Below are 19,129 nucleotides of genomic sequence, written 5' to 3' on the forward strand. Positions count from 1 at the left end.
AGGAAGTAGAGAAGAGTACAGAATTTTCAAGTTTAAACAGAATTGCAAAATTTCCCCCCAACTAGGTAAGCATCAGCAAACATAAATGTAAATTAGACAATGCAATGTACATTAACCAAATATATTATTCAAGCCTTTCAACCCATACTCTCTTCTTTCCAGCGAGTTATGGGATCCCAAATCAGTTTCCCAGTTTCCCTTCCCTTTTTCCCCTTCCTTGCATAAATCTCAATCTCCAAATTATATATTGATAATAATTTAGCAAGCCATTGATGGAATGACGGTGGTAAAGGATCCAGCCATGCAGATGCAATACAGAGTCTCATAACTGACATAGCTAAGAATAGAAAGGATTCCCCTTCGCCCTGCAGTTGACCCTCCTCCTCTTTTACCCCCAAAAGAATTATTGAGGGGGTTAGGGGAATATTTGTTCCTAATACTTGATTCAAGAAACCCTCTGTCTTTTATGAGTAACTGCAGGCGAGGACATATTGCAAATACATGTATTAGGTCTGCCTCTGAGTTTCCACATCTAAAACAGTTGGTTCCTGCTGTTCCACCCCATTGAGCGATCTTTGCAGGCGTATGGTATAGGTGGTATAATGTTTTGTAGTGTTGTGCCTGAAGAGGCGCTGAACATAACAGTGTATACCCCATTTCCAAAGACATATAAAAACTTTCCTCCCTGACTTCCAAACTACCTTTCCATTTATTTGCCCATTTTTCGATATCATCCTCCTTTGAATTTAATAACTCAGCATAGAATCTCTTTATGGTACAATCCTCGCCTGCTTCAATCACTTCCATAATTGCATTTTGACTAAATCCTGACGAGCCACCTTTTTTGCTATGCAGAAAGCTCCTTATTTGTAAGTACTTAAAAAATTGTCTTTTGTCTATTGCATTCTTGGCTTGTAGTTCGGAAAACTGGTAGTTCCCTTGCTGCCCCAGAAAGTCTCCTATCCTTCTGATTCCTTTTCTTTCCCATTCTGCAAGTATAGTTCCAGAGGCTACTTCCACAGGTAAGTTTGGATTTCCTTTCAGTCTAGTGTATAAATTAAACCGCCCCAACCCAAATCTTTTAGTGAAAGCTTTCCAGACAGTGTAAGCCGCCAGGAGCGTTTTAAACCGTGTCCTTTTGAAATAGCTGAATTCGGTATATTTTAAGAATACATTCTCTGCTTCTGGCCCCAATAGCAAGCCATAAATTGCTAATGATCCCAACTCGTTCCATCCTTCAGATTCTCCCCCCCCCCAACAAACCAACCATATTTTGCAGAGCTGCTGCCCAATAATAGAGCTTTAAATCTGGCAGTGCCCACCAACCCCTCTCCTGTGGAAGTGTCATAAACCTAAGTGCTCTCCTGGTTTTCCCTTTTGCCCATATAAATCTGTTGATCATATCTTCTATCTTCTTGAACAGTTTGGCCTCGAATAATAAAGGTATTGCTCTAAAAAGTAAAGAAATTTAGGTAAAACCAGCATCTTTACTACGTTTGTTCGTCCCACAATTGATAGATGTAAGTTATCTAGTCTATCCAGGTCCCTCCGTACTTTATTGATTAAGGGTGTTACATTCTTTTCCACTAAGCAGTCTAAATCAGCTGATATAGACACTCCCAGATATGTACCTGCCTGAGCAACTCGGCTATCTGTACACGTAGTATAGTGATTTTTAATTATCTGGTTCTTATTGGTGTTAAGTTTATAGCCCGAAATTTCTCCAAACTTCGAAGCCTCAATTTCCACTTGGGCAATAGCCTCCGTTGGTGTTGGTGTGATTACTGCAACGTCATCAGCGTACGCTAGTATTTTACAATGACCAGTTAGTGTGGGTAATGGTTTTATTAGATCGCACATCTCTATTCTCCGAATTAGTGGATCCATGTACATTGCAAATAGCAGTGGGGAGCAGGGGCAGCCTTGCCTCGTACCTCTCCTTATCTGAAATTGTGTTGTAGTCCCCGCATTCACTCGCACAGAGGCCACAGGGTCTATATATAACGCCTGGATTGCTTTAATAAACCTTTTTTTAACTCCTGATCTTTCGAGGGTATTCCACAGATAGTCCCAGGAGACCCGGTCGAATGCTTTTTCCACATCTAGTAACATAATCGCCATTGGGTCCCCTGAGACTGCTGCGGCGTCAAATAGGGTTATTACCTTGCGCGTATGATGGATGGTGCCCCTTCCAGGTATAAAACCATGCTGGTTCTTACTCACCACCCTGTCTATTATCTTGGCATATCTTGTTGCTAGTACTTTAGAAAAGATTTTAGTATCCGTGTTCATCAAGGTAATGGGCCTATATGACCCAGGTTCTTCCGAAGGCTTCCCTTTTTTTAAAATTATCACTATTACAGCCCCCCCCATGACCCAGGTATTGATTTACCTATTTGTGCCTGTTGCATTGTCCTGATTATATCGGCTTCTAAGATGTCCCAGAATATTTTGTAGAACTCTATTGGGATCTGATCTGATCTGGGCCTGCAGCTTTTCCAGAGGGGAGATTCGAAATAGCATTTTTTATTTCTTCCCCCTGAAAAGCTTCCTCTAAAGTATCTGCCTCTTCATCCGTAAATCTAGTCACCGGGATTTCCTGTAGATAATCTCTGATTTTAGTAACATCTTCCCTTATCGGTTCCTCATATAACTTCTCATAAAAATTTCTGAAAACTTCCCTTATCTCCCCTGACTCTGTGTGAATCCTACCAGAGGTATCCCTGATCTCCCTCACAGTACCTAACGCTTCTTGCTGCCTTGTTCGGACAGCTAAGGTTCTACCCACTGTTTCACTAAATTCGTGAAATTTTTCTCTTTTTGCTGTGTATAGTTTTGCAGCTTTTCTGGCGATGTCTCCCTCAGCGTCCCCTTTCACTTTTAAAAGTTCCAAGATTACATTATCTAATGGGGTACCGCTCACTCTACACTCCTCTAGTTTCTCTTCAGCCTTGAGTACTGCCTTTGCAAGCTCCATATTTCTCATCTGCTCCTGTTTTCGCTTATAAGAGTTAAAGCTCAGGGTCTCCCCCCGGACCCCCGCTTTAAAAGCATCCCATACTACCACTACAGTAGAACTATCTCTATTATTCTCGAAAAATTCTTTAATCCATACTTTCATATAATCCACATATTTATCTTCCTGCAATAATCCTCTTTCAAAAGTCCACTGTCTTTGCTGTCGAATATTTGCCGGTTTTGTTATTGTAAGGATTAGGGGATTGTGATCACTTAAGATCCGTGGGAGTCTTTCTATTCTTGATTCCGATAAAATTGCATTTGAGACAAAAAAATAATCCAATCTTACACAAATTTTATGTGGGGCCGAATAGTATGTATAGCCCTTATTTCCTACCCTTCTTTTCCCCCAGACATCAGATAGAGCATTATTTACCACTAATCCCTGTAGGGCACAACATACGCGTCTCTTTCTACCAGAATATTTACCAAATGAGCCTAAGCCTAGACCATCAGCGCCATTAATATTCAGGTCCCCTGCCATAATGATTCTGGGAGCCCAAGTAGCTAGTTCCACGTCTAAAAATTGAAAAATCTCCGGGTCATCCTCGGTCGACCCGTATACAGTTATCAGCGTGGTCCACTCCCCATCTATCATACATTCAACCATTGCCCACCTCCCCCATTGGTCTTGTGCCTTTTTTCTCAGGAGCAAATTTTTATTTCTAGATAGTATAGCTACTCCCCTTTTTTTAACACTTTGCTGTGAACTTACTAACACCTAAAAGCCCAATTGTTTCAAATAAAATTCTTGCGAGGTCATGACATGTGTCTCCTGTAACAAAATAAAATCCACATTCATTTGTCTTAATAACACTGAAACTTTTAGCCTTTTCTGAGCATCATCTAACCCGCACACATTCCATGTTACATGTCTAGTTCCCATGAGTAGTTCATTATTTTGCTACCATATAGATTCGTATGCTTATACAGTTTCTTTTTTCAGTATTTCCCGTTTTCTCCCATCTGTACCCCTCACCAAGTAAGCTTTTCTTTCCTTTCATCCCCAAATCTCTTGTCTTGTCTCCTCTTTCCCCCACCTCTGCCTCTGCTTCTGTGAATGATTCTACCTTTTGCTGCCGTACCGTGCCCTGTGCTCCCCCTCCCCCCCCCCTGACCCCTGCCCTCCCACCCACCCCTACTGGCAAACAGGTCAATGTTGACCTATGTCTGACAGCCGAGCTCCCCCAGGAAGCCTCTCCCCTGCCACTCTCCCATAGTCTTAGTATCCTTTTATTTAACCTGCTTTGCCGGGATTATTTATCCATACTGCTCCATCCCTCACTCGCTTACTCTGGCTTCTCCATTTCATTTTTTCTTTTTTTGCGTCGCATAAGCAGTTTGTCTTATAGCTGCAGCCCTGTCATTTTGCGCTTTCCCATCTCTTTGTGCCTTCCCCTCTTTTAGATAAGTCAGGTATTCCTGTGCCACTATTTCCGAAAAGAAGACCCTGAATTGGCCATTAAAGCCAACTTTGAGTCGACAGGGGAACATCAAGTATACCTCACATCCCACATTCTGGAAGGGTGTTATTAACTGCCTCATTCGCCACCTTCTCTCCACGGTAGTGTGGCAAAAGTCTGGACGAGCAAAGAAAGTTATGTCCTTATATGAACGCTTAGCCATTGGCTTTGCCTTGCTGATTACTTCCTCTCTTAGTAAGAAATTTCCCACATATACTAGAATGGCCCTTGATTTGGTGCTTGTGTTTTTTATTTGCGTCAAAGGAAACCTGTGTGCACGTTGCACCTCCTTATCCCAATCCCATTTATCCATCTCTGGGAAAGCTCCTCTCAACAATTCCACAGTAAAGGCACGTACATCCGCCCCCTCCTTCCCTTCCTCAATCCCAAGCAGTCTTATGTTGTTGCGCCTCTGCCTATTCTCGAAATCTTCGAGCTTCCACAACACGTCTGATGATATTTTCTTTTGCTCATCTCTGTACTCCTGTAATTTTACGACTTCATCCTCTACTTTGCCTGTCCTCTCCTCCACTTCCACCAGTCTGCCAGCCATTTCCATATACATTTTATCAACCTTGCGTAGAGTCCCTTGTGTTTTTTTATTTGCTTGCTTAGCTCTTTGGCTCTCCTGCCGAGCCTCCCCCTGAATCTGCTTTAGGGTTGAAAACAAGAGATCGAAGCTTGCTGAGTAGTCTTTCTCCTGTGTCTGGGCCTGAGCTTGCGATTTATTTAATTGTTCAGGGCCACCAACTGCACCCTCCTGGTACAGCTGTGAGGTGGCTGCATAATCCCAATCCAGTTTTTTAGCCACACCTGCTTGTATTACGCTCCCATGTTTCTTTGCTCTTCTACGGGTCCTTCCCTTGGTTCTACTTGGCTTACTCACTAAGTTTCGTTTTAGTACTGTATTATGTTCTGACTCTGATTCAGTATCTAGCTCTGAAGTATCTATCTGTGATGCCTCCGAGCCACTTTCCGTGGGTGATGATGTGTCATCTAAGTTAGCAGATAAATTAGGACTTGAGTCTGACTCTTCGGCCTCAACCTCTTCCTCATTATCCTCCTTGTCATCATCATTCCCAGTAAAAAAGCATTCATCACTAGGTGAGCCAGTAGCTGCAAGCATATATTCAATCCTGTTGTTAATACCCCCCTTATCCACACCCTCAGTCCTTACTTGAGGGTCATCTGGAACTCCCTCAGAGGTATTATTGTTAATGTTAATGCCATTTTTAGCCTTACTCGTTTTATCCGCTGAGATATCTGCAGAGTTATCTCCTGAGTCAGTTACGGTAGGCATATCTCCTATCTCCTTATTACCGGGAGATAGCTGTGTCATTTCAGCTGTCAAAGTGCTCTCAATCACTTGGCTACCCCCCTCTTGCTCCTTACCCGCTTGGGCTTGAGTATTAGGCGTTGTTACTGTCGATAGCGGCATAGCCTCGGGAAGGGCTTCTCCTGCGATTATATTGTTATGTGGCTCTGTTTCGCCCATTACATCTCTTATAACACCAGGCACTGTGTTTGCCTTTGTTAACACGGCCGTACGCTCCAGACCTGTCACCGCCTCTATCGATTCCTTTTTACTTTGTTCTTCCCTAAACTCTAGAACTGCAGCACCGTTCACAAGTTCCAGGGCTGACTCCTTGCCTGCCGTCGGCCCGCTGCTGATTCCTGCCGCGTCGTGACGTTCTTCCCTCTGACACATCTCAGCTGCCGCTCTGGATTGCTCCTCGCTCCTCGCTTCATTGACGTCATCCTCCAAGCCCCTTACAGCCTCTAATCGCTCAGCCTCGGTTACATCTTGCAGTCCGGGCAGCTGCTCCGTAACGCCTTCTGACCCATTACAGCCACTCAGTCCGACAGCGTTCGCGTTCGCGAGAGCATCCACAGCGCTCTCAGCTCTCAGAACCGGGAATGAGTCGAACAGAGTCGGCTGCCGCAGGGTAGCTTCCCTCGAGGATTCAGAGCCAGCATCAGCACATTTTGTAAGTCCCTTTCTAATTAATTCTTTCTTTTTCCTCTTTTCAGCTTCTTTATCTTGCTTTCTCTTTTCTGTGGCAGCCTGTTTCTCTTCTTCGCGGATCTTGGCAGCCTCCCTCCGCAAATGGGCTCTGTGTCGCGCCTTCACCCTTGCATTTGGTGGAATCTCAGCATCGCTTGTTCGCAGATCTTCATCCTCGCTTTCGGCCATTTCCTTGCCTTACCTCATCACTTTTGGAGCCATGAGTCGCCTCCCAATGCGCCAAGTATTCTGAAGTCGCTGTAGCGCCTCTTCAACTGCCGCTCCAACTGTCTGCCAGAGGGTATATGGCTCTCTCTTGTAACAGCAGAGGATTGTGTAATGGGCCACTCGATGAAATTAAACCAGTTAATCAAGTCCTTGAGCATCCCGCTGTGTGGTACCTCGACAATCCGTTTTTTTTTTTTTGGCTGCAACCTAATTAATTCTTTCTTAATTTCTTAATTCTACTGCATGTTGCATAAGATATAGCATATCCCTCTGCTCTCCTTATCAAAGCCAAGTTCCCAGCGTTTCACCACGGGAGAGTGGTTGGGTGCTGCTGCCTCCTACGGTCTGTCGGCGGCCATCTTGCCCTATATGCTAGATTCCAGCTTACATATAGCATTTAGTTATCCTCTCCACATTTCAAAGGTGGGGGTTCTTTCTGCCGCCAATGTGATGCTATGCACAATCTATAGTGATGCTATGCACAAATAGATTCTAGCGTTAATGTTGATATAAACATACTTAAGATCCGATTTTTTAAAAAATGTATTTGATATCACTGACCCACTCAACTCTGTTGTGTGTCTTCTTGAAGAACAGGGTAGGTGCTGTCAATGTGCTGTTGGATCTTTTGCATGTCATCAGTAAAGCAGAGCATGATGGCATTGCACTTTTCTGTGAGTCAGGCTGGGTGGCACAGTGCTAGTATTCAAGAGTGTTCAGATTTTTCTGACACCTTTACTGATGACGTTGGAATCGTACCATTAAAAATGTGGCTGCATGAATTATTCTAGGTCTGAAGAGATTCACTTTGGTATCTTCCGGTCATAAAGCTCTTCATTGGCTTCCAGTGCGGGAAAGAATAAGGTTTAAAATACAGTGTTTCACCCACAAAACGTATCCCAATTCTAGTTATATCAGTTGTAAAATTCAAATTATATTCATGGAAGATGCCTCCATTCTGCCAATAAAGTCTTAGCTCGCATACCTAAAATGAGACTTTCTAGACAGGGTGGCAGATCCCTCTCCTTCACAGGACCATCCCTCTGGAACGCGCTGCCTTTAGTTCTTAGACGAAATGATAATATGTCATTTTGAGAAACAGTTGAAGACCTTTGTTTTCTCATCCTAATTATTCCTACGCAACATTGCATTCCTGGATTCCATTCAGGGTTATGGGAGGTCTGCATTGGATGGTTGGTGATGATTAGATGATGTTGAGAAGACAAAGACGATGATTTGGCCTATGCAGGATGTTCAAAGGATGACATGCTGTATTGTTCCTAGCATGTTGTTTTTCATGCATGCCTTGTTTGAAAGCTTCAAAGTCACTAAAAAGGATGGTGTGGGATGAAGTTGTATGGAGGTCAGAGAATTTATCCATAAACTCCTTTTTCTGCCCGGAAGGTCTGTAGATTAGGTATGGGGTGACACACTGAGTTGCTGAGGGTGAAAGGTGGCAAGCGAGGAGCTACATGGAATGAGTGCCACTTACTCTTTTAAAGGGTTCAGGACCAAGAGGACGTTTGGATGGCAGGGAGGCTTCCTCCATTCATTTGTGTGTGGCCTACACTCTGGCTGATGTAGTGTGTGGGAACAAAAAATTCTAGGATGTACAAGTGCCCCATATCTCTGTAATGAAGAGTGCATCAAGTTTGTGATAGGTGATGAGGACTTCTGATGTCTGGTGTAGGAACTACTGCAGAGTGTGCATTAATGAACAGGAGTTTGTGTACAGTGGTTGAGGGTGTGTAAGAGATTGGTGGTAGCTAAAGCGATGTGTAAGGGTGGTGGATGATGAGATGCGTAAAAGTAGGGTGGATTGTGGAGATGTGTGTTGGGGATGGGTAGTTAGGGGAGCTGAGCAAGGTGCATGATCAGATCTAACTGGTAGGTGATTACTGAGTGTCGAGACAGAAAAGTCCCCTGCATGGTAATGGGTGTTATGTTATGTTATGTTAATAACACTTCTATAGCGCACAGCTGCCCCAGCCAAGGGGCGTACCGGCGCGGTGTGTTCCCGTGCCCTGAATGCTGAAGTGTACTGATGTCTGGATCCCTAATGCTGAATTTTGTTGTCACAGGCAAACATGGATCATGTGTGTGTGCCATGAAATATGCCTCACGGATTGCAGTATTGTTGGACTGGGAGGGGGGCATCCAAAAACACTACCCTAAAAGCGGTGCAAGGCTACTGCCTTCATCAACAGTTAAGCAGTACAAGCAAAATTGTGTCAGCGAACCGTGTAGTGATGAGTAGGCGTGGAAAGTTCCTTTTTAGGTCGAGGCTAGATGCAGCACGCATCCTCTGCACTGCAAAGCATGCTGTATTTCACCTGTGGATTTGGAACACATCCACCACACAACCACCACTTTTCATTGGTTGCTTGGTCTCCCTTTATTAATTCCAACATTTTCGTTGGTGAATAGTATCCAATTGTCCTGCCTTGTGGCTGTTTTGTTCCCACCCTGCGGATTGCCACTGCTACATGGATCCTTTCAGTATGGGCCATATGTATTGTTTGCCTGCACTACTTTTTCTTTCGGTCCTCTCCTCGCCGCTTATTGGCACACAGCGGTGCATGCAGTTAACTTAATCTCCTCCTTCGTAGGTATTCTTTGAAGTTGGCACATATGCATATTTATTTTTATTGATAGCATTTCCTATATTCTGAAAGTCAGAGTGGGTTTCACAATGCTAAGCAATGCTGGTCATGTGCTGAAAACATTTCTCATTGTCGATGATTTGTTTATACCATGGGAGGTTCGACTTGTGCCCCGTCTGCATGCAGTCCGTGCCTGGGTGTGTCTGGCCAGAAAGATGGACTTCCGCCTTCTGCTCTGACAAGGACAGTGTCCACTTCTCCTGCTCTGCCACTGTCAGCTGCCCCCCCCCTTTCTTCCATTTCTTCCCTCTCTTTCTGTCTCACTCCTCCTCACTTGCTCAATGAAAGCATGCCTTCAAAAAACGGCTCTTACCCTCTCTTTTCCTTAATTCGTTCCCTTGTGAATTGGATCCAAAAAGGAAGAAACACTTTTGCTGGAAATGTTTTCTGTTTCTCACATTTTTCTATTCCAAAGTGCGGCCTCGGGACGGAGAGAAAAAAAGGTTCAAAATATGGAAACTAACTAACTATATTAAGACAGAGGGGTCACAAAATGGTCAGATTGGTTTTATTCACACCCACATTAGCTCCACTTTACAGAGTTTGCCAGTGAAGCATTACTTTCGTTTTCTGTTGATGCGTGGAGTGGAAAATGTTTAATGAGATCCTTACCAGCTGTTTTCTTTATTTTAGTTTATAAAATGTGTACCGCGACTCTGTGTTCAGGGATGTGGTCTTTTTAAACCATACTGCTTATGTTTTGCAAGGATATAGGCAATGGACATTGAAAGAAGTCCCTTCCGGGCCCTGTAGTCATGTCCTTGATTTTTCAGGCAAGAAACACTCATTGATTTCTGAATAATGAGTGTAAAAGTGTTAAGGTCCACTTGTTGTTCCTGCTTACATTTCATATGCTTTACTTAATAGTGCATTCCCTATAAGTGTTTGCTTTTTCCAGGAAGCTATTACTTTTTTTTCAGGCAGCATATTTCTCTTGTCTAGTGCATAATTTGAAATGAGTTGCAACTAGGTGTTTATAGTGGGGCAGAATTGGGTTGCAGCTGAAGGCAGTGCAAGTTTCTCTCAGTGTTGCAGTGTGGTTTTTCAGCGGGGGAGAGAATGTGGTACTATGGCCAGAGCGGCCGAATTTAGAAATGGAGAACCAGGTTCAGCCTTCATGACCAGCACACCAGATTACTCTCCTGAGGGAGCTCATTTCCATGCTAGACCTTAGAAGCCCCGCAAGACCTTAGATGCCCTTGTGTCTTAGCTCCAGCAGATGGACCCCAGCGGTAGCAAGTGTGGGTTAACCTTGAAGGCCTGTCCACCACAATCCATACAGAAGTTCACCTCCAGTCGTGTGGGAAGGACTATGAAGCAGCACAGTCCTATCAATGAGGTAACAGGACCCCTGAGGCCAGTCTGCTCACCCATTGGTACCTCAATTGGCCTTGTTTCAGCAGTAGTAGTGCAACTCGCCAGGAATCAGCAATGCAGGATTTGCACCCACACCAAACTATGTTCGCAAACTTCACGGTCTCTCTGCTTCATGCACAAGCACTTAACATTTTCTTGAGCATTATGGTCTGTGTATCGTTTTAAGCTACACAAACAAGATCTTCAATTGTTTGGTACATCAAACGCTCTCTTTTCTACTTAGGCATATCTGTCCGCTTGGGTAACATCTTAAAAACAATGCCAAAGCCAACAGCTCTGGCTAAGCACTTATAAGGGCTCAAAGGCAATACCTATTGTCTATGCCAATGCTTGTTAACCTCTGTCACTGGAGTGAGGCCTACAAGCTCATTCACCTATTTAAAGTTCCGCTACTGTGTGCTTATCTCCCCTTTGGTCTACAGCTAGTGGTTAATCTGTTAAACAATAAGCTCCAGAGCCCTTCTCAGGTGGCCACCACAGCGTTTACCGCCCTTTGCCCCTACTAGCTAGCCACCACACTCCAAGGGTGACAATTCAGATTATTTCAGGCCACCCAAAGGTATAGAAATGGTGTAGGCTGCATATATTATTTATTTTGATGTATGTTGAATGATTAAACAACCGTTGTTGAGCTTGTCTCAGAATTAGACAAACAGTGCCACCATGTGGCAGATTATAAATCATAAGAGTCAGTGTTGAGAATTCTCCTGCTCTCGCCTGAGCCCCTAATCCACTGAGGGAGAGGGAGCCTTGGACAGCTTTACTGCAGCTACCAGCAAGAGTCAACTGCAGAAAGGGGAACTTGCCCAGTTGCTCACAATCCATAGTAAGTTGGGCCCCGGGACACCAGGAGTAAAAGGCCGCAACCACCACAGTTGGGTCCAGTAACCCCTGCATGCTCCGTGGCACTCTGAAAGGGGTTCTGACACTGAGGTTGCAGTGGAGAAGAGGTTCTGGACATATGACCTTCCTGGCCCTAAAAAGGCCCGAACAGGTGACAGTTGCCTGTGTCTGTCCTTACCTATGGGCATCCAAGCTGTGGGGCACGTTACGAGTTGAATTAAGTAAGGAGTCAAACGGTTTCCGGTGGGAAGCAGCATTATCAGTTCCAGTAGAAATGAACGCTGAGAAATACAGTGATTTGCATTTTCTGTACAATGTCTGCTTTCTCTCAAAAAAGACAATGCTTAAATGTCAGAGAGCGTCATCCTAGCATGACGAAACAAAAAGGAGCAGAGATCCATCCAACTGGAAATGGTGTCAAATGTGATGACACCTGCTTGAAGGAGTCTACATTGTCTCGAAAAAGGGGGCGAATTTCAGGATAAAGTCAGACATGCTGGAAAATGCGAGGACAGCCAACTTTGATAACACATGGCAACCGTTTGTTTGTGTGCATTCAATAGGAGACAGGTGTTTTCCTTTATTATAGGTGCACAGAGAAATTCTATTTTGCTTTGATTTGGAAGAAGATGCCTGCACCACCAAACACTCCTGAGTGGGGTACACTAACAAGTAGGCTGGAAGGGACAGATGAAGCCACTCTGTGCTATCTCAAAGACACATTTGGTACTGCTGGGGCATCCTACGATTTTGCAACCCTTCCTGCATCTCTAGAAAGGCATCTTTAAAAAGGCAACATAGAATCTGGGGAGTGTTTAGCAGCTGTCGTCTTTTTAAAGATTGTCTACTTGGCTGTGCAAAAGTCTGTCCATAGTTTGTGCCTAATTTTTAGGTCTCCCGTGGATGTGGCAGCAAGCTGCTCCACCTCTCCGAGAGAAATTGTTAAAAAAAATCTAAAAGGGACTCTAAGCCCCGCCCCTGCTTTCCATAGGGTAGCGTCGGCGTTTATGGTAAAAGCCGGCTTCCCAATGGAAAGGAGTGTTTTTGGGTGCCACCCTGTCCGTTATTCGGACAGCCCCTCCGGACACCATGGCCTGCTTTGCGGCTGCCGTAAAGACTTTTCTTATCTGCTTGTTTATTTTAACATGGTAGGTAGGGTATAAGTACCTTCAAGGGATTTTGTTATTATATATTTCAGACAAAATTTCAAACAGTACTTGGCGGCCTTGTACACAAAGGACCGATAGTGCAAAGCAACAACCACAAATATTCAGTCAATATACATAAGTCACTTCAAGTGATCGAAAATAGAAGAGTGGGGAAAAGGTGTGTATGAAAAGTTGTATTAATACTCAAAAATAGATTTGGGAAAAGGGTACAGAATAAATAACAATGTTATAGGAAGAATATTTCAGAAATAACAAATCAAAAGAAAACTCTCTATAACAGTTGTATGCGCTTATCTGCCTGTTCACAGTTGATCTATTAGTTAAGCAGACAAAGCGTATATGTCGACGTTTCGGTCTCTAATGTTGAGTTGATGAGACCATCTTCAGGACATATGAATCATATCTTGAAAACCCTGTTAGAAAGAAGTCTTGTTGCCTTCAAAAATAATATATTGGTGTTTAAAAAGGAGATCAATGATGCCCTACTGCATAATAAATATCACAGGAAATCTTCCGCTCAAATTAATTCCGGTAGATTCGAATCTAGGTGCTCTCAAAGTTTAGTATGGATAATTGGTGAATGTTGGCTGCGCAAAAAGATGTCGCAGAGTGTCTTCCACTTTAATTTAATTCTTTATGGGAGACGAAAGATCTGCATGGAAAAATCTTAAAGCCGTCAACGTAACCGCATGCACCCAAAGTGAAGCAAGCATCATTGATCGCCTTTTTAAACACCAATATACTATACCTTCACCGGGACTTAGGAAGAGACAGTCGAGGCAGCCCAGTGTTTCTAGACAGCCGAGGTAGTCAGTCACATTCTGGCGGCGTCTCTCAGAGATGGAGTCAGTGACTTGGTGCGGGCTGCCTGCCCTGTGACTGACAGCCTGCCCCGTCCCCAGCACACGTGCAGACGCGAGGTGTGGGGTCGCTCACCTAGCAGTAGCAGTAGGGCCCCCCTACAGGCAGGTCCCGGGTCCAAGACGCTGCCCCTTGCAGGTGACGCCATCTTCATGCAGTCCAGCGCCCAGAAGAGGAGGTGAGACAAGAGCCTCAACACGGAGTCAGAATACAGGAGACGGTCAAAGGTGAAGGATAAAAATAGTGCAAGGGTAGGTAGAGGCCGGAGCCCTAGTAGTCCGCAGGGCGAGTCTGTCTAAAGTTTTAACAGGGAAATGAAGTCCACGGGCCATCTCCCTTCCCCCCAACTCCTCATTCCTGTCTGGTGCTCGCTGCTAAGCCACCTCTCTCCCCACCTCTCCCTTCTGTCCCTCCTCCTCACTCACTTTCTCGCTCTCCTTCTCTTCACCCCTCCCACTCCCCCCTGGCCCCCCTGCACTGCTACTTTGCTGCCCCTATTTCTGTCTCATCCCTATCTCTTTATGACTCTGTTTTTTCTCTTATCCTTCCCTTTTCTCTTCCTTATTCTTGCCTCTCCCCTCTCCCCTCGCCCGTCTCTTCTCTTTTATCTAAACTGTCGCTATCTCTCCATGTTCCTATGTCAACATTCTCCTTTACCTCTGTATTGCCATGCCCCTTTTTCTCCTCTCCCAACCTCTCCTCCCTCTAGCTCTACTTTTTATTCTCTCTCCACTTGTCACCCCCCTCTTTCTACCCTCTTGCTGCCTATTTAACCTGACTGTTCTCCCTCTTTTTAGTTTTTTTCTCTGCTTTTTTCCCCTCCCTCCCGCTGTCTCCTTCGTCCCTCTCTCACCCCCTCTCTTGCACTCTCCCTCTCGTCAGCGCTCTGTCTCCATCCTCTCTCTATCTCTCTGTACCTTCTCCCTTCCTCTCCCTCTGTCTACCCTTGCTTTTCCTCTCCCTTCTCTCTTGCTGCTGAAACCCCCCTCTCCTCCGACTCTCGACGAGGCGCCGTCTCCCTACCTCTCTTTCCCCCTGCCTGCCTTTCATCCTGCAGCCCGGCTCTCTTTGGCACGTTACAGGTAAGGCACTGAGAGAGCCGGCCACCCAGATGCACACTGCAGTCCGTGCCAGCCCATGCAGTGCGCACGTGTGCTCCGCATCTCCAGACGTCAGAGGAGGAGCTGCCGGACAGGCTCTGCCTCCCCCTTCCAGGGCTCGCGCCTCACAGCCCAGGAGATCCTGGGAAGAACAAGCATTTGCAATGCAATAGGTCTCGCAGTTGTGAGAGTTTGAGCTATTGGCATTGTAAATGGCAATGCCTTTTATTTACGTGAAATGAAATGAGTCTATTTAACGGAATCTGAAGCCTCAGGAACATTGAAATAGGAGAGTTGTCACTCTGCCATCATTCTTCAAATCGGCCAGAAGAACTATTTTATTTACAATATTTTCGTTATTTACTATTTTTATTATGTTATCTGCTTCACTACCATCACAATAATTGCCATTTCGAGGTGAAAGAGTAAACATTTCAAGTCTATAGAGGAGATATTTGTGTGACAGCCAGCCTGCTTTTGGCGACGTACCACTGATCAACCTTTTGACGACTGTATTACGCTTTCTGTGGAGGAGAGTGGCTTTAGTGGAGAGACGTCTATAATAGCAACATTGGTGGAAACGTTAACATAGTGAAAACATGCTGGGTCCGTGAGGGGAGATTAATCACGGACTTCAAAACCTGTACCGGACACTCAAGAAGGAGAATGTGCCTAGAAGCAAAGATGCCAAACCCAAATCAAAGCTAGTCATGGACACAGAGATAACCATAATGGATCCAAGAGGTTCACCAGAGCCCGTTGTTGCAAACACTGTGAGCCTGGCATTTTGAAAGGCTTCACTGTGGCTGACAGCAGGTAGAACACTCAACTATGAGACATGTTGTAGAACTGGACCGAGGCCTGATGAGAAGGAGTGATCCTTGAATCGCCAGTTTCTTACTACTGCGATGGGGAAAAGAACACTAGTGTGGGGCACGGGGGCTATGCTCGAGTTTTGATAGTCAGAGGGGAACCTTGTTTTCCTCGTCAAGGATGATATAAAGAGTTTTGCCTTCTAGCGCATAAAGGGTCAAAGTTGGCGTGGAGCAGTGTCTTAAGACCCACCTAGGGACCAAAGGCAGTCTGAGTGAGTCTGTCTCAGACATGTTTCCCAAAGAGTCCTCAGCAGCTTTTAATCCTGTGTCTGTAAAGACACTGCAAAATCCTGTGTCTGGAAGGGCTCATGGTCACCTTTTATGAAGTGACAATGTCACTTTGGTGGGGCTGTACAACCCAAGTCCTGTTACTGGACTGTGCCATCTGGCACTGGTGAGTGCACATTGATCAACAGGATCATGTAAGAAGTCTAGGACAGTGAGCATCCATCTGACAGTGGAGATTAACCTTTGAAGTGAAGTAAGATGTATAACTGTAGCAATATTTCCAGAGACGCAGAACTGGCTCTAATGGAAGTAAACCACTGATTGATTCTAGTGGAAACAAATGGCAGGGTACGCTCCACAACTATCACACAAAAACAAACAAAAAACACAATTTGCCAGAACCGGGTGATTTTGCGAGAAGACGTAGTCCGAACTCCAGGAACGAGGCAAAGGGAAAAGTTGCAGTGAAGGGAAACCCTGACAGCAACTCCATTACATAAAAGTACCTCTCTTTAAGGAGAAAGGCTAACCTGCGACACTGGAGACTGGCACCACACGTCCATGGGAAGAGGAAAATCTTTATAGAAGACCTAAAGAAATGAGATAATAACCTGCATCGATATACAATACCAGAGAACTTTTGAGTAGAAGAGAGGACACAATTCAATCATGAAATGTGTGCCTTGAATAAAATATTGCAATGAAGAAAGACAAACCTGAATAACGCGTCGGAACCCAAAAGTAACTTTGTTTACACAGATATCTCAAAGACTTAGTACAGAGACATTACAGCGGTGAGGGAACCAGAATTGTTTTTATAAAAGTCGGCCAATGCACCTATAAAGTATACACCTGTGATTTCGTCATTTGTTTAATGTCCTGCATACATTTATTAGGTTTATGTTATATTTTTGTATATGTAAACTGTTTTGTTTAGGATTTCTTATTTTTACACCCGAATACTTCATTGTGAAAAGAGGAGGGTCAAGAACTAGCCTGATAAAAAAGGAGCTCCTTAAGAAGATATTCAGGATGTCTAAATATTTCTAACATAAAAGAAACCTTGAGTGCACTGAGAGACGGAGAGGGAGTTTCACAGAAAGGGGCGCAGAATTCAACGGAAGTCCCTCCTAGTTTCCAACATTGGATTACTAACTAGTAGGCTGACACTGAGAACAAAGCAAGCAAGAAAGATGAAAATCCAATTCTTCAAGAAATTTGGGGCAGGGCCAAAAAGGGTCTTGTGAATGAGGTAGGGTGTCATGAATTGAACCCTAGAAGCAATGCAGTCATGGAATCGGTCTACAGACAGAGCCGATATCAGCATAGGACCATTGTCCATGTATTCCGTTAATGTTATATTAAATGAGGTTTCTCAAGCGTCTATATACCAGACAATTTCATTGTGCTGTGCCCTAAGAGGAGGGTCATGGCTTGCCTGATGAAAAGAAGCAATTTGAAGAATTAAGAGAGGACTTCAAAGCTTGTCGGAAAGAAAGAACTTCTTAAGTATCATTGAAAGATGGTAAGGGAGTTGAACAGTGAAGGAGAGAAGACAAAAAAAGAATGCGCTCCCAATCTCTCTCTGACACTGGAAACAGGGGACAGCTAGCAAGCCAGCACTCTGAGAGCAGAAAGTGTGAGTTGACAGGTAAAGTGGTGCTTTAAGTAGTTAGGGGGGCGTGCTAAAAAGATCCCAGTGTATGAGGCACAGTGCCTTAAGATGGACCCAGCCAGAAATGGGAAGCTAGTGAAGGGAGCACAGCCATGGCGGAACACTACGAAATCAATGTTCTACTCACAGAGTACTATTTAATTGCTCCCAAAATTTCTTGAAGATACTGTGAACCTATTGCAAGAGGTAAGGCTGGATCCAGTTATGCCTGCAACAGATGATTTCTTCCCTTAGACAGTATGATAAAAACATTATTTTCTTCACCCATTTTAACTGTGAGAAACAGTTGGAGATAATGCTTCTCACTACAGATACTAGCCGAGAAAAACCTGGTTTTTTTACCTACTGGATGGGGTGGGGGCAAGGACCCATTTCAGAGTGCCACAGAAAACCTGACCTCAGCTTAGGATGTTGCCTGTCCATTATGTTTCTAGTTTTATCCGTCTTTAATATGAGCCAGTGGAAGCCCAACCACTCACGCACCTTTGAATCTGGTCAATCAATCAATGTACTTGTAAAGCGCGCTACTTACCCGTGAAGGTCCCAAGGCGCTGAAGGGAGGGGGGAGTGTGCTGCTAAAGCTCGAAGAGCCATGTCTTAAGGAGTCTTCTAAAGGTGAGTAGGTCTTGGGTCTGCCGTATGTGGGTGGTGAGGGTGACCAAGGTCTTGGTGGCGAGGTAGGAGAAGGATCTGCCGCCGGAGGTCGTTCATTGGATGCGGGGGACAGCGGCGAGGGCGAGGCTGGCGGAGCGGAGCTGGCGGGTGGGGGTGTGGAAGCTAAGTCTGCTGTTAAGGTAGGCTGGTCCGGTGTTGTGAAGTGCTTTGTGTGCATGGGTGAGGAGCTTGAAGGTGTTCCTCTTGTCGACGGGAAGCTAGTGTAGGTTTCTCAGGTGGGAGGTGATGTGGCGGCGGCGGGGGATGTGGACGATCAGTCGGGCGGAGGTGTTATGTTATGTTATGTTATGTTACATACATTTGTAATGCGCACTGCTGCCCCAGCTAAGGGGCGTCCAGGCGCATGGCAGGTAAAAATGCAACACCACAGAAAACACAACAGAAAGGAGGAAAGTGAATTTATTAAAACAAAAAGGTTTTTAAGGCTTTACGAAAGACTAAGAGATCATCTAGCAGTCGCAACTCTACAGGAAGGGAGTTCCAGAGCTCGGCTGCTCTGACCCGGAAAGAACGGCCACCGACCCGACACAGCCTGTATCGGGGGATCACAGTAAGTGCCTGACCCATGGATCTCAGGGGCCGAGTAGGCACATACCAGGACAAAAGGTCCGCAAGAATAGGGGGACCTACCCCCCTCAGAATCTTGAACGCCATACACAGCACTTTAAACTGAATTCTGGCCCTGATAGGCAGCCAGTGCAGTGATCTCAATGTGCTGGAGGCAGAACAAGTACGGGGTAGGCCAACAATAGCTCTCGCCGCTGCGTTCTGGACGCGTTGGAGGCGGGTAACCTCAGCCACATTGGACCCTACCAGAAGAGAGCTGGCATAGTCCAGGCGAGATAACACAGTAGCCTGGACTATCAGCTGCCTGGTGCGATGGTCAAAGAACTTCAAAACAGGGCAAAGCGACCGTAAGATACCAAAGCAACAGGCCGCGATTTTCTTC

General features: G+C 45.1%; 1 protein-coding gene across 1 annotated transcript in view; it reads right to left on the reverse strand.

Moving 5' to 3' along the window:
• The window catches only part of TRIM23 (tripartite motif containing 23), a 429,923-nt gene that overhangs the window by 127,225 nt on the left and 283,569 nt on the right, over positions 1–19,129 (reverse strand). The window lies entirely within an intron of this gene.

Source organism: Lissotriton vulgaris, chromosome 3_1 (assembly GCF_964263255.1).
Source record: "Lissotriton vulgaris chromosome 3_1, aLisVul1.2, whole genome shotgun sequence".
Lineage (NCBI taxonomy): Eukaryota > Metazoa > Chordata > Amphibia > Caudata > Salamandridae > Lissotriton > Lissotriton vulgaris.